Consider the following 14906-nt stretch of genomic DNA (forward strand, 5'->3'; position numbering starts at 1 on the left):
CTTTTCATAGTTTTAAACGCAACCAAAATTCAAGCTGCGATATCTCGTTCCCCATTGATCAGATCATTATGAAATTTTAAGCGATTGTAGACAATATTGGTCTCTACAAACGAGTAAAATATGAAGCAAAACGGTGTGTTAGTTTAGAAGATATTAGCAGCTAAACTTTTCATAGTTTTAAACGCAACCAAAATTCAACCTGCGATATCTCGTTCCCCATTGATCAGATCATTATGAAATTTTAAGCGATTGTAGACAATATTGGTCTCTACAAACGAGTGAAATATGAACCAAAACGGTGTGTTAGTTTAGATGATATTAGCAGCTAAACTTTTCATAGTTTTAAACGCAACCAAAATTCAACCTGCGATATCTCGTTCCCCATTGATCAGATCATTATGAATCTTTAAGCGATTGTAGACAATATTGGTCTCTACAAACAAGTAAAATATGAACCAAAACGGTGTGTTAGTTTAGAAGATATTAGCAGCTAAACTTTTCATAGGTTTAAACACTACCAAAATTCATCCTGCAATATCTCGTTCCCCATTGATCAGATCATTATGAAATTTTAAGCGATTGTAGACAATATCGGTCTCTACAAACGAGTAAAATATGAAGCAAAACGGTGTGTTAGTTTAGAAGATATTAGCAGCTAAACTTTTCATAGTTTTAAACGCAACCAAAATTCAACCTGCGATATCTCGTTCCCCATTGATCAGATCATTATGAAATTTTAAGCGATTGTAGAAAATATTGGTCTCTACAAACGAGTAAAATATGAAGCAAAACGGTGTGTTAGTTTAGATGATATTAGCAGCTAAACTTTTCATAGTTTTAAACGCAACCGAAATTCAACCTGCGATATCTCGTTCCCCATTGATCAGATCATTATGAAATTTTAAGCGATTGTAGACAATATTGGTCTCTACAAACAAGTAAAATATGAACCAAAACGGTGTGTTAGTTTAGAAGATATTAGCAGCTAAACTTTTCATAGGTTTAAACACTACCAAAATTCATCCTGCAATTTCTCGTTCCCCATTGATCAGATCATTATGAAATTTTAAGCGATTGTAGACAATATTGGTCTCTACAAACGAGTAAAATATGAAGAAAAACGGTGTGTTAGTTTAGAAGATATTAGCAGCTAAACTTTTCATAGTTTTAAACGCAACCAAAATTCAACCTGCGATATCTCGTTCCCCATTGATCAGATCATTATGAAATTTTAAGCGATTGTAGACAATAATGGTCTCTACAAACGAGTAAAATATGAACCAAAACGGTGTGTTAGTTTAGATGATATTAGCAGCTAAACTTTTCATAGTTTTAAACGCAACCAAACTTCAACCTGCGATATCTCGTTCCCCATTGATCAGATCATTATGAAATTTTAAGAGATTGTAGACAATATTGGTCTCCACAAACGAGTAAAATATGAACCAAAACGGTGTGTTAGTTTAGAAGATATTAGCAGCTAAACTTTTCATAGTTTTAAACGCAACCAAAATTCAACCTGCGATATCTCGTTCCCCATTGATCAGATCATTATGAAATTTTAAGCGATTGTAGACAATATTGGTCTCTACAAACGAGTAAAATATGAACCAAAACGGTGTGTTAGTTTAGAAGATATTAGCAGCTAAACTTTTCATAGTTTTAAACGCAACCAAAATTCAACCTGCGATATCTCGTTCCCCATTGATCAGATCATTATGAAATTTTAAGCGATTGTAGACAATATTGGTCTCTACAAACGAGTAAAATATGAAGCAAAACGGTGTGTTAGTTTAGAAGATATTAGCAGCTAAACTTTTCATAGTTTTAAACGCAACCAAAATTCAACCTGCGATATCTCGTTCCCCATTGATCAGATCATTATGAAATTTTAAGCGATTGTAGACAATATTGGTCTCTACAAACGAGTAAAATATGAACCAATACGGTGTGTTAGTTTAGAAGATATTAGCAGCTAAACTTTTCATAGTTTTAAACGCAACCAAAATTCAACCTGCGATATCTCGTTCCCCATTGATCAGATCATTATGAAATTTTAAGCGATTGTAGACAATATTGGTCTCTACAAACGAGTAAAATATGAAGCAAAACGGTGTGTTAGTTTAGAAGATATTAGCAGCTAAACTTTTCATAGTTTTAAACGCAACCAAAATTCAACCTGCGATATCTCGTTCCCCATTGATCAGATCATTATGAAATTTTAAGCGATTGTAGACAATATTGGTCTCTACAAACGAGTAAAATATGAACCAAAACGGTGTGTTAGTTTAGATGATATTAGCAGCTAAACTTTTCATAGTTTTAAACGCAACCAAAATTCAACCTGCGATATCTCGTTCCCCATTGATCAGATCATTATGAAATTTTAAGCGATTGTAGACAATATTGGTCTCTACAAACGAGTAAAATATGAAGCAAAACGGTGTGTTAGTTTAGAAGATATTAGCAGCTAAACTTTTCATAGGTTTAAACACTACCAAAATTCATCCTGCAATATCTCGTTCCCCATTGATCAGATCATTATGAAATTTTAAGCGATTGTAGACAATATTGGTCTCTACAAACGAGTAAAATATGAACCAAAACGGTATGTTAGTTTAGAAGATATTAGCAGCTAAACTTTTCATAGTTTTAAACGCAACCAAAATTCAACCTGCGATATCTCGTTCCCCATTGATCAGATCATTATGAAATTTTAAGCGATTGTAGACAATATTGGTCTCTACAAACGAGTAAAATATGAAGCAAAACGGTGTGTTAGTTTAGAAGATATTAGTAGCTAAACTTTTCATAGTTTTAAACGCAACCAAAATTCAAGCTGCGATATCTCGTTCCCCATTGATCAGATCATTATGAAATTTTAAGCGATTGTAGACAATATTGGTCTCTACAAACGAGTAAAATATGAAGCAAAACGGTGTGTTAGTTTAGAAGATATTAGCAGCTAAACTTTTCATAGTTTTAAACGCAACCAAAATTCAACCTGCGATATCTCGTTCCCCATTGATCAGATCATTATGAAATTTTAAGCGATTGTAGACAATATTGGTCTCTACAAACGAGTGAAATATGAACCAAAACGGTGTGTTAGTTTAGATGATATTAGCAGCTAAACTTTTCATAGTTTTAAACGCAACCAAAATTCAACCTGCGATATCTCGTTCCCCATTGATCAGATCATTATGAATCTTTAAGCGATTGTAGACAATATTGGTCTCTACAAACAAGTAAAATATGAACCAAAACGGTGTGTTAGTTTAGAAGATATTAGCAGCTAAACTTTTCATAGGTTTAAACACTACCAAAATTCATCCTGCAATATCTCGTTCCCCATTGATCAGATCATTATGAAATTTTAAGCGATTGTAGACAATATCGGTCTCTACAAACGAGTAAAATATGAACCAAAACGGTGTGTTAGTTTAGAAGATATTAGCAGCTAAACTTTTCATAGTTTTAAACGCAACCAAAATTCAACCTGCGATATCTCGTTCCCCATTGATCAGATCATTATGAAATTTTAAGCGATTGTAGACAATATTGGTCTCTACAAACAAGTAAAATATGAACCAAAACGGTGTGTTAGTTTAGAAGATATTAGCAGCTAAACTTTTCATAGTTTTAAACGCAACCAAAATTCAACCTGCGATATCTCGTTCCCCATTGATCAGATCATTATGAAATTTTAAGCAATTGTAGACAATATTGGTCTCTACAAACGAGTAAAATATGAAGCAAAACGGTGTGTTAGTTTAGAAGATATTAGCAGCTAAACTTTTGATAGGTTTAAACACTACCAAAATTCAACCTGCGATATCTCGTTCCCCATTGATCAGATCATTGTGAAATTTTAAGCGATTGTAGACAATATTGGTCTCTACAAACGAGTAAAATATGAACCAAAACGGTGTGTTAGTTTAGAAGATATTAGCAGCTAAACTTTTCATAGTTTTAAACGCAACCAAAATTCAACCTGCGATATCTCGTTCCCCATTGATCAGATCATTATGAAATTTTAAGCGATTGTAGACAATATTGGTCTCTACAAACAAGTAAAATATGAACCAAAACGGTGTGTTAGTTTAGATGATATTAGCAGCTAAACTTTTCATAGTTTTAAACGCAACCAAAATTCAACCTGCGATATCTCGTTCCCCATTGATCAGATCATTATGAAATTTTAAGCAATTGTAGACAATATTGGTCTCTACAAACAAGTAAAATATGAACCAAAACGGTGTGTTAGTTTAGAAGATATTAGCAGCTAAACTTTTCATAGTTTTAAACGCAACCAAAATTCAACCTGCGATATCTCGTTCCCCATTGATCAGATCATTATGAAATTTTAAGCGATTGTAGACAATATTGGTCTCTACAAACAAGTAAAATATGAACCAAAACGGTGTGTTAGTTTAGAAGATATTAGCAGCTAAACTTTTCATAGTTTTAAACGCAACCAAAATTCAACCTGCGATATCTCGTTCCCCATTGATCAGATCATTATGAAATTTTAAGCGATTGTAGACAATATTGGTCTCTACAAACAAGTAAAATATGAACCAAAACGGTGTGTTAGTTTAGAAGATATTAGCAGCTAAACTTTTCATAGTTTTAAACGCAACCAAAATTCAACCTGCGATATCTCGTTCCCCATTGATCAGATCATTATGAAATTTTAAGCGATTGTAGACAATATTGGTCTCTACAAACAAGTAAAATATGAACCAAAACGGTGTGTTAGTTTAGAAGATATTAGCAGCTAAACTTTTCATAGTTTTAAACGTAACCAAAATTTAAGCTGCCATATCTCGTTCCCCATTGATCAGATCATTATGAAATTTTAAGCGATTGTAGACAATATTGGTCTCTACAAACGAGCAAAATATGAACCAAAACGGTGTGTTAGTTTAGAAGATATTAGCAGCTAAACTTTTCATAGTTTTAAACGCAACCAAAATTCAACCTGCGATATCTCGTTCCCCATTGATCAGATCATTATGAAATTTTAAGCGATTGTAGACATTATTGGTCTCTACAAACAAGTAAAATATGAACCAAAACGGTGTGTTAGTTTAGAAGATATTAGCAGCTAAACTTTTCATAGTTTTAAACGCAACCAAAATTCAACCTGCAATATCTCGTTCCCCATTGATCAGATCATTATGAAATTTTAAGCGATTGTAGACAATATTGGTCTCTACAAACAAGTAAAATATGAAGCAAAACGGTGTGTTAGTTTAGAAGATATTAGCAGCTAAACTTTTCATAGTTTTAAATACAACAAAAATTAAAGCTGCCATATCTCGTTCCCCATTGATCAGATCATTATGAAATTTTAAGCGATTGTAGACAATATTGGTCTCTACAAACGAGCAAAATATGAACCAAAACGGTGTGTTAGTTTAGAAGATATTAGCAGCTAAACTTTTCATAGTTTTAAACGCAACCAAAATTCAACCTGCAATATCTCGTTCCCCATTGATCAGATCATTATGAAATTTTAAGCGATTGTAGACAATATTGGTCTCTACAAACAAGTAAAATATGAAGCAAAACGGTGTGTTAGTTTAGAAGATATTAGCAGCTAAACTTTTCATAGTTTTAAATACAACAAAAATTAAAGCTGCCATATCTCGTTCCCCATTGATCAGATCATTATGAAATTTTAAGCGATTGTAGACAATATTGGTCTCTACAAACGAGCAAAATATGAACCAAAACGGTGTGTTAGTTTAGAAGATATTAGCAATTTCACTTTTTTATTTACAGAATTCAATAAAATCTCCTCAATCCTATAGTACTTTGTTTTTTCTCAATTTTTGAGGTCCTAATTGACATAGCTGCATTAATTTCGAATTGAATGACCCTTGATGAATACAGGGTCTCTTCTAGATAATTTGAAATTCCACGTAAGCACGTTTACCAAGGTACCACGTAAATGTTACGTAGGGAAGAGATGGGGAAGATTCCCCTTTTTCTTGTGAAATCATATTAATAATTGATTTAATTTTTGCTCAGTGTCTAAAAGGCAACCAAATTGTGCTGGGCATGAATTTATATTTGAAGCTGAATTTTGAAAATTTAATGTAATTGATTTAAAATAAATTTATTTACATAAATGAAATAGTCATGATAATGCAGATGAAATTTGTTTTTGTTTGTACGTCATTGTGAGCAGCCGAATGTATGGTATTGGGCCCCGAGCACCCCACAATAATGAGTACAGTCTCAATAATTAGGCCCCAACGAACGAGACCAAATTAATAAAAGAGTTGTCGGTGTGCGTTTGTGTTTGATGTTGCCCGGATGTGAATGTCTGTTCTGTAATTTAATTAATGTTTTGTGTTTTGGGTCAGGAAAATGGGAGGGGGTAGGTGGATTTCCCTCCATACAGTGAATAATACAATTACCGACTAACTTCAGTTTAGCTTCCCCTCTGGCCGGTCGGGGTCCCCCTTTCCCCTTTTTTAAAGTTTGCCTCCATTCTTCAAATAAAACGTTTCCACCGTTTGCCCATTTCATCTCAAAGCCAGCAAGCTTGCTGGTGGAACGAGTGACACTTAGATAAATACGTTCATAGATCGGTCAGGACCTGGCATACCTTACAGCTAGCGATTCAATGTTCAATGTGGTTAGTTCAACAATTTTTCTGTTACCAAATTTTGAGAGATCCATACAACTTGGCAAATATGGTAAAAACTAGACGTAAAGGTTACCAGCTGTAGGTTAGTTGAATTTAAATATTGAACTAACTTTATCTATAGTAGTGAGAAATTGTTTACCAATCAATCACCTTGTTATTGATATATTAATTAACTTTATTAAAATTTACAACTGCAAACGTAATTGCCTTTGCAAAAAGTGAAGCGGATAACTGGATGTGACGTGAGAGGATTTACCACCCACTCCATCTGGTGGCTCTACAGTGAGTCAATTATTGAACTGTACGGCCCGAGTAAATCATTGGCAATGGCCGTGTCAATCGACAGTTGTGATTGTCAGGAAGCGAGTTAAAGATGAAAGGACGAGAATGAAACTTCCTGTTTCCGGCAGCGAGATTAGCGATTGTCTTTAAACTTCGTACATGCTTCCTCTACACGTAGATTTACGTAAGTTTTTTTTAATGAAAATTCGATTTAGGATTGCTGGGAGTAGGTTATAAATGAATCAGTTGTGTGTAATGTGATGATTGAATTAAACTGTAATTGTTCCTGGAAGAGAGGAAGAAATTCTAGGTGTGACCGGGGGACCTCTGGCCAGTTTGGCTAGCTTCCGATTCTCGCGGGTCAGCCTCGCGTCCGCGCGCTTACTAATATACGCATCCGCCTTAATTTCCTTCTATTTCTTATCGCTTATTACTAAGTTATTATTTTACACCATTTTTGTTCACTTAAACCTTCTATCTATCTCAACTTGTTGTTTCCGTTTCTTATGCTAAATACGTCATTGTCTATAGCTTCTATTTCCTTTCTCCGTTGTTTGTGTGTCTATATTCTAGACCCCTTTGCCCCACTGCTTCCTTTTGGACCATGTGGTCACTCTTCCTGTCAGTTCGCTGCTAGGCATTGCTTCAGACGCTTCTCTGCTAATCACACTTTACTGCATCTCAGCTGCTACGCTTCACTTCCGCTGACGCCTAGTAGTTCCTCTGTGGGGCATTGAATCACACGCTTCTGCTGGTGTTCTTCTTAAAGCATCTCAGCCCGCTACGCTTTACTTCCGCTGACGCCTAGCTGTTCGCATCATCCGCATCCAAACGCATCTCCAGAATATCGCTTCACCCATATTCATCCGCATCTAGTGCATCTATTGCACCGTTATCTTTCCTTCATCCCCATCTAGTGCACTTATTGCACTATTCCTCTTTACTCTTCCGCTTACATCACTTCCACTTCCGCTACGCTTCTCAGAGTCCCACACACACACTCGCACAAACATATACACGCGCTTCCGCTCCACAGCTTCCTTTTCCTTCTCATCGCTTCTCAGGCGTCTTGTCAACATACCTCACGCACATCGCTCCTTGCACCAAAGGGTAAATACCTTTCCCTTTTTCTTCTATACACTTATTCTCTCATTTTTCTTTGTTCTATATTATTTCTTACAAAGCCCACTTGGTCTCACTTGATCGCTCGTAGTTACGAGCCCCCCCGCATCTGGGTGTTGGCGTATTCACGCGCTACAAGGTGTTTACACCAGATTTTTCTGGATATTTGGCTGTGGAAAATCTTCTCTTTTGTTTTTAGTTTTCCCTTTTTCTACTTTCTTTTCGCTTAGCTCTTTTCCTTCCATTCTCCCTATTGGTTTTGGGTACCAGAGTATTTGTGGATACATGTTCTGTAGAATGTCGGCGAACGCTTGATTTTATTCAAAGGCCCGCGCCCCGCCCCCGCCTGCACTTCTTACACCCAAGACGCTCTCCCTAGAGGTGTATATTCATGGAGATGCACATTTCAGAGACTATATTTCGCGCCAATTCCCGCCTCCACACTCTCCGTACTCATTCACCGCCTCCACCTTTCTTCTATCCGCCAACCAGTAAAATATATATTTTCTATATTCTCCACCACCCCCAAGCCAAACCTGATTCTATCGATATTTTCTTTTGGCCTTTTCTTTGTATTTCATTTCATCCTCGACTTTCTACATATATATATATATATATTTTCTCTCTCTTAAGAAAAAGTCTATAAATATCCAGGATGTTCTGTAGCTTCTTCTTTTTATTCTCTCCAGAGGCAAACCTATATACTCCGGCATTCCTAGTAATTTATTTATTAATCTAGGGCTGATGTAAACTGGAAAAAAACTTTAGTTACGACTCACACGACTATCTCTTAGTATCATGAACAATTAAGTCACATTGAATTTGTCAGCGCGTGAGCGTTGACACCCCGAGGCGAAGCGTTGGCGGGCGCCATGGTGCCTGCTAATAAAAGCGGAAGTGGCGAAGCGGGTTACAATAATCGTAAATAGTTCACAATTAAACAAAATGAAAATATATAAACAAATTAGAGCAGAGGAAGGAATGAGTAAAACTTACCCTTGCGGCCGGAAGTTATGCTCCTGAAGCGCAGTGCTAGAGGTATATGGGCGAATGCCAGGAAAGCGGATATGGTAGAGGTATATGCGACTATAAGGAAAGCGGAAATAGTAGATGTATAGGCGTGTCTGAGGAAAGCAGAAATGGTAACTGCATACGCGTCTATAAGGAAAGCGGAAATTAGATGTATAGGCGTGTCTGAGGAAAGCGGAAATGGTAACTGCATATGCGTCAATAAGGAAAGCGGAAATAGTAGATGTATAGGCGTGTCTGAGGAAAGCGGAAACGGTAACTGTATAGGCGTGTCTGTGCAGTAAGCGTAGCGTGGAGGAAGAGAGAAATCCCAGGAAAGGCGTAAGGAGAGTACGAACCTGGTACCGGAAGCGGGTCCTGGATTGAAGAGCTTGGTGCAAAAAGGAGTTATCTACAGTTTTTTTAAAATTTTTAGTAAGGACAAAAAACTGAATATGCTTTAAGATGTATTCCTTATGTTGTGTCTGCTGTAAGGATTAGTTAATAATATATTGTGTGATGGGGTCATTTGGGGCTCAATTTGAACTTTCTAGGGCATTTTTTTAAGCTTGCTATAAGCAAAAGTTATTTTGTTAAGCTAACTCTTTTTGTGCACCAAAATTATAATTTTCAGTAAAACTTGAGTACATATTAAGTACTTTAGTCAACAGATTTCTTGTTTTTGAGCTTTTAAGTTAGCATTTTGTGTCTTATCGAAGCGAATGTTAGATTTATTGTTATGCCTGTCAAACCTAATAAAAAAATTTTGTTTGATTGATGGCGTCATCTTTTCTGTTTGGAGCAAAAGAAAGTTATCTGCAGTAGGAAACTCATTTTTGCTCCAAATCTAACCTAGGTAAGAGAATAACTAATATGTCTGTAATACGAGTCTGCATAAAGACTCGTTTATGCACCAAAAGATGTAGAATTGAACATACAATAGGGGGCGCCACTAAACACATTTTCTGAAAAAAATGTAGATAACTCCTTTTTGCACCAAGCTCTTCAATTGGGGGTGATGTCCCTTGATGCCAATCGAGTGATGATGGTACGCAGGGCCGGATTTAGATGAAAAGAGGCCCACTAGGCTATTCTACTTATGTGGCCCTCATACAAACGAACAGACTCAATTAGCCGAACGCGTTGATCTTAACCAATACATTTTTATGTTTGTTTATTAGTCATACGCGTAGAATTTCTCCTTATTTCCGGTTCAGTGTTTTAGTGTTCACTATTTTTTAGAATAGTGTAATTTTAATTTTGCTAACAATTTGAATGTAGGCTTCACTTGATTTAGAGGCCCTAGGCTGAAGCCTAGTTAGCCTATAGGTAAATCCGGCCCTGATGGTACGTGTATATCACCAAGGCTTGGCGGAAGCGATGCGTAGCAGCGTAGCGAGGCGGTGAGAAGCACAGCAATTACAGCAGACCCAAGCACTGTACAGGACGCTGGTCAGTAGCGGACTCCCGCCCCAATAGATAAGGAGGTGACCATATGGTCTAAGAGAAAGTAGAGGGGGTAGTTTGGTAGCGTGAGAAGGGCACAGAATAACATTGAAAATAAGTTAAAATATATACAGAGCTTAAGAGAATAAGAATAAGGTTTTAAATATACGATACACGAAAAGCTGAAAGTCTAACAAGCGGATGCGTACGTCAGTACACGCGCGTGCGATGGGCTGACCAGCGCGAAGTCATAGCCAGCCGAACTGGCCGAATGTCTCCGATCAGGACCGAACAGAATTCTTATCACTTAAGATGGAATCTATTTATAAAACCATTTTTTTTTTTTTGGAATAAGGAAATGGTAATATTTTACCTTTTTTTTACGAGGAGTATAAAAATGTAACATTTTACGTATCCCAGAAAATATTGTCACTTTTCAAAGTACTTTGAATAACTTAGTGCTTATTTGAATATGCATAACTTTAAATGGGTGTTTGTGTCGTCAACTTTTAAACGCTCGTGTATCTTCCATATACGTAATATATATATGTTTGTGTAGGTGTGTGGGTGTGTGTGTGTGTGTGTGTGTGTGTACAGAACTAAATGCTTTCAACACCCAATTCCTAACTCCGGTGCTCATCAAATACTTAGTCGTTCACTTAGTAGTATAATATTACTACAACACAGCATACCAGCAACACATACGAGAAGATTACCAAACGAGCAAAACTTTCAAATGGATTAGTTATCATCCACTGAGAATGGGCGTAAGTACGGACAGGGCGTGGAAAAGAGTGGGGGTAAAGGGAAAACTTTTCTGGAAAAACTTTTGTCTGTTTATTTTGGGGAAAAATACAAACTTTCCACGGATATCTCCTTACTTTGTTCATCCTCTCTGCAGGATATCTCTTGTCAATCATTCGGCCATTTTTTTTGGTCACTATCTCTCTTGCACAGTTTTCCCATTAAATGGCTTTTATTCTGTTTTTTTTATTGGTTTTCTATTCCCCCTCCACAAGAGATATGGATGCCCCTAGCTGCCCCCATTTTTGGAACCACCTCCCAAAAACGTAAATGTTTAAGAACTAAATTTTAGTCGGAAAAATTTTTTCCTACCCTATAAAGTTGAGATGGGTTGGAGCAGGGGAATTCGTCTTTGGAAGACTTTAAAAAAAAAAAGACGCAGTTGTTTGGTGTACTTGGGGCTAGCATCTTGGGAGCCAAGAACCAGGCACGCAGAACCCATGAGGAAGTTTCGAAATATCTTCCAGGCGGAAATACGCGCAAAAGAACTGGGAGGTGAATTCAATTTAAACTCGAAAGTGGCTATGGGTAGATTATCATGCTTTCTGATAGCCAAGGCTACCACCAAAGCGCTGAACTCAGATAAGGGGGTAATATTTAATTTGAGAAGTATTTCTAACAGCAGTTGAACTTATCTGCATCCCCCACCACAACTACAAAAAATAAAAAATCGATAAATTAATGAACAAAAAAATAACATTTAAAGTTCGTTTTAAGTTCGGTGTAAAATATGGACAAGTGACAACATGCCTAAAGCCCATCAGTTTTCGGAATTCATGTTTATACAGGCTGAGGACATGTTTCAGATGAATTTGAAAGTTAGTCTGCGAATGTTTCAGCAAACTTATTGAACTAGGGATAGGGATAGGGGATGAGATAGTCGACGCGTCCAGGAGAGAGCCTAATTTATGGGATTCTGAACCCATTTATGTTATACGATAGACATTTTCTTCGCTAGGAATTGAACAAGGATGAAGAAACTTGCAGAGACAAAATCTTGACTAATCCTAATTAACATAGGATTGAACTAGCGAGGATTGGGTCAAAAAAAAAAAAAAAAAAATGACAACTCCGTCGCTAGTTCAGTAAATAAATATTAAATATTAATAGTTTACGATCACTAAAAGATAATACAAAAGTCTTCCTAATCTGAGTCACGCGTTCTGTTTAAGGTTTAACAAAACTGAAGCATGTCTCAGCCTGTATAAACATGAATTCCACAAACTGATAGGCTTTCAGGCAAGTTGTCATTCGCCATATATGTTACACCGAACTTAAAACAAACTTTTAAATGATGTTATTTTTGTTCATTAATTTATTGTTATTAGTTATTTTTTAGTTGTGGTGGGGGATGCAGATAAGTTCAACACTGCTGTTAGAAATAAAGTAATCGTACTTCTCAAATCTCCTTACCTGGCATCTTATAAGTAGCCTAGGCATTTCATATAAAGCCTAAACTATTATTTATTATTACTTTTGCAGGTTATTATGTGTTACGTTTTATTTTAATTGAATAACTAGCATTTTAGGCAATTTATTAGATTTTATTTTATAAAGTAATTAGGCAGATAAAAATTACAGAATTTTATAATCAGCAACTAATTACATATTTACACATTATTATAATGATCGGTGTAAATTAAATAATTAAAAACAAAAATATTGTTAATCAAAAGTTTAAACTAATAGTATTAAGTATTTAATTAATTTCTCCCTCCCAATTTTACAGTTTTTAATGAATTTTTTAATTAGAAAATGATCATTTCAAATAGCAATTAAATGTAATTTGATAAAAGAATGTTCAATTAGCGACATTAATAAGAGTTATTTTGCTCTGACCTTATTTTCCTATTCTAACCTTTCGCATTTGAGCTTAATTAAAATATTTTCAAACTTAAAAATCTAATTAAAATTGTAATATATAAATAATTAATTCTTTATTTTTTAAAAAATAAATAAATAAAATACTTGACACACGCACAAACAATTTCAATAAGAATGGATTCTATTGGAGGACTAATTTGGAGCCTCATTGAAAAAAAAAAGAAGGAAAATTAGTATTTATGTCATCTAAGGTTTAACAAATCTGAAGCATGTCTCAGCCTGTATAAACGTGAATACCGCAAACTAATGGGCTTTTAAGCAAGTTGTCATTGGCTACATATTTCACCGAACTTAGAAACTAATTTATTATTTAAAAAAAAAAAATATTCGATAATTAGAACTTTTTTGGTGGGAGGGGGGTCCAATCATGAGACATTTTAAATTAGTATTTTGTGAAAATGTCTAATTGTGAGGCTATTAAATGTATTATACAATTAAAACAAAACAATTAACGAGATAAGCTTTATTTTGAACTGTACTTTGTTGATCTTTCAGTAATTAAAGCGTTGCATTTAAATTATATTTTTAGGTAACAATAATTCGACAATATGGGTTTAGAGAAAGAGTATAGGTGACGTGTCAAATTTTTTTGATTTTGATCTTTGACCCAAATCTCGTTGGACTTCTTTTTTCCTCAATATTATGACGCGTGTTTTTTATTTGTATTATTTTGAAATTCGGCCACTGCAGTGCTGCGGTCAGCATTTGGCGCAAGCGCACTGTGTACCTACTTCTGTCAGTTGGAAATCAGACGCTGTAAAGGAAACATTCCTTCGTGTTTATGTTTGTTTGTGAGTAATTAAAATGTCTCCGGCGATTCAGTGAATTATAATTGCTATACTAGGTCAAAGGTCGTGCGAGTATTTCCGATAGATTTTATTCTTTCCAATTTTTTTTTTTTTAATTCAATAATTACATAGAGGAAAATGGTTACAATCTGCAGGCGCCTCGGTAGCCGAGTGGTTATAGGCAAAGCCCGCAACGCTAAGATGTGTTGTTGGTTTAGTGGGTTCGATTCCCCGGTCTCTAAGCCTTGGATTTTATTTAATGTTTAATAAAAGAAATTTACAGTAAAGTATGTTTGTTAGTCGGCTCCGTCCAAGACACCTAATTTGGTAGTTGGACGTAAAGCCTGCCTGAACAAAATTACTTTATTTTACTGTTAGGGAACACGTGAAAGAAAAAGAAGCCAATTAAATTTTTATCCTTGATAAACAACGAATAAATAATATATTATTACATACATACATATGTACCAGAACATTGTTATAAGGGAGATGTAGAAAACTTAAGGTAAATAAAAATAATGATTGAGAAATATGAGCTCTTCTTGTAAAGGAGGACAAAAAAAAACATTGTAGACCTGGTTAGCTGAACTGAGATGAGAGATGCTGGAAAAGAATAATTGCTTCGTCAAGACAAAGCACATCAATCTGGAGTGTAGACTCACCCGACTTCCTGTCACTTCTATGCCCAACCTTCTTACTCATCTGCAATTATAATTAACTTTTTTTTAAAAAAAGGAAATTCAAACATTGCATGCTAAACTGTTTCGGAATCTTCCCATTTCCTGGCTTTCTATTGTATAAATAACCTGGGCATTGCCTATAAAGTCTGAATAATAAGGCGCTTTATGTTCTAGTGTAGGTGTCTGGTCATTTAGGACATAAGGGAAACGAAGCGGCAGATTTATTAG

General features: G+C 35.5%; 1 protein-coding gene across 3 annotated transcripts in view; it reads left to right on the plus strand.

Moving 5' to 3' along the window:
- The window catches only part of LOC141448328 (lachesin-like), a 201359-nt gene that overhangs the window by 104550 nt on the left and 81903 nt on the right, over window positions 1-14906 (plus strand). Inside the window, exon 1 of one of the 3 annotated variants that reach the window (XM_074116659.1) lies at window positions 7006-7130. The exons of the other annotated variants lie outside the window; for them this stretch is intronic. The gene's annotated coding sequence lies outside the window, so the exon portion shown is untranslated. Of the gene's footprint in view, window positions 1-7005; window positions 7131-14906 lie in introns of those variants that run through there. 3 annotated transcript variants of the gene reach the window in all.

Source organism: Rhodnius prolixus, unplaced genomic scaffold (genome assembly GCF_049639745.1).
Source record: "Rhodnius prolixus isolate KJV_2025 unplaced genomic scaffold, Rpr scaffold_19, whole genome shotgun sequence".
Taxonomy (NCBI): domain Eukaryota; kingdom Metazoa; phylum Arthropoda; class Insecta; order Hemiptera; family Reduviidae; genus Rhodnius; species Rhodnius prolixus.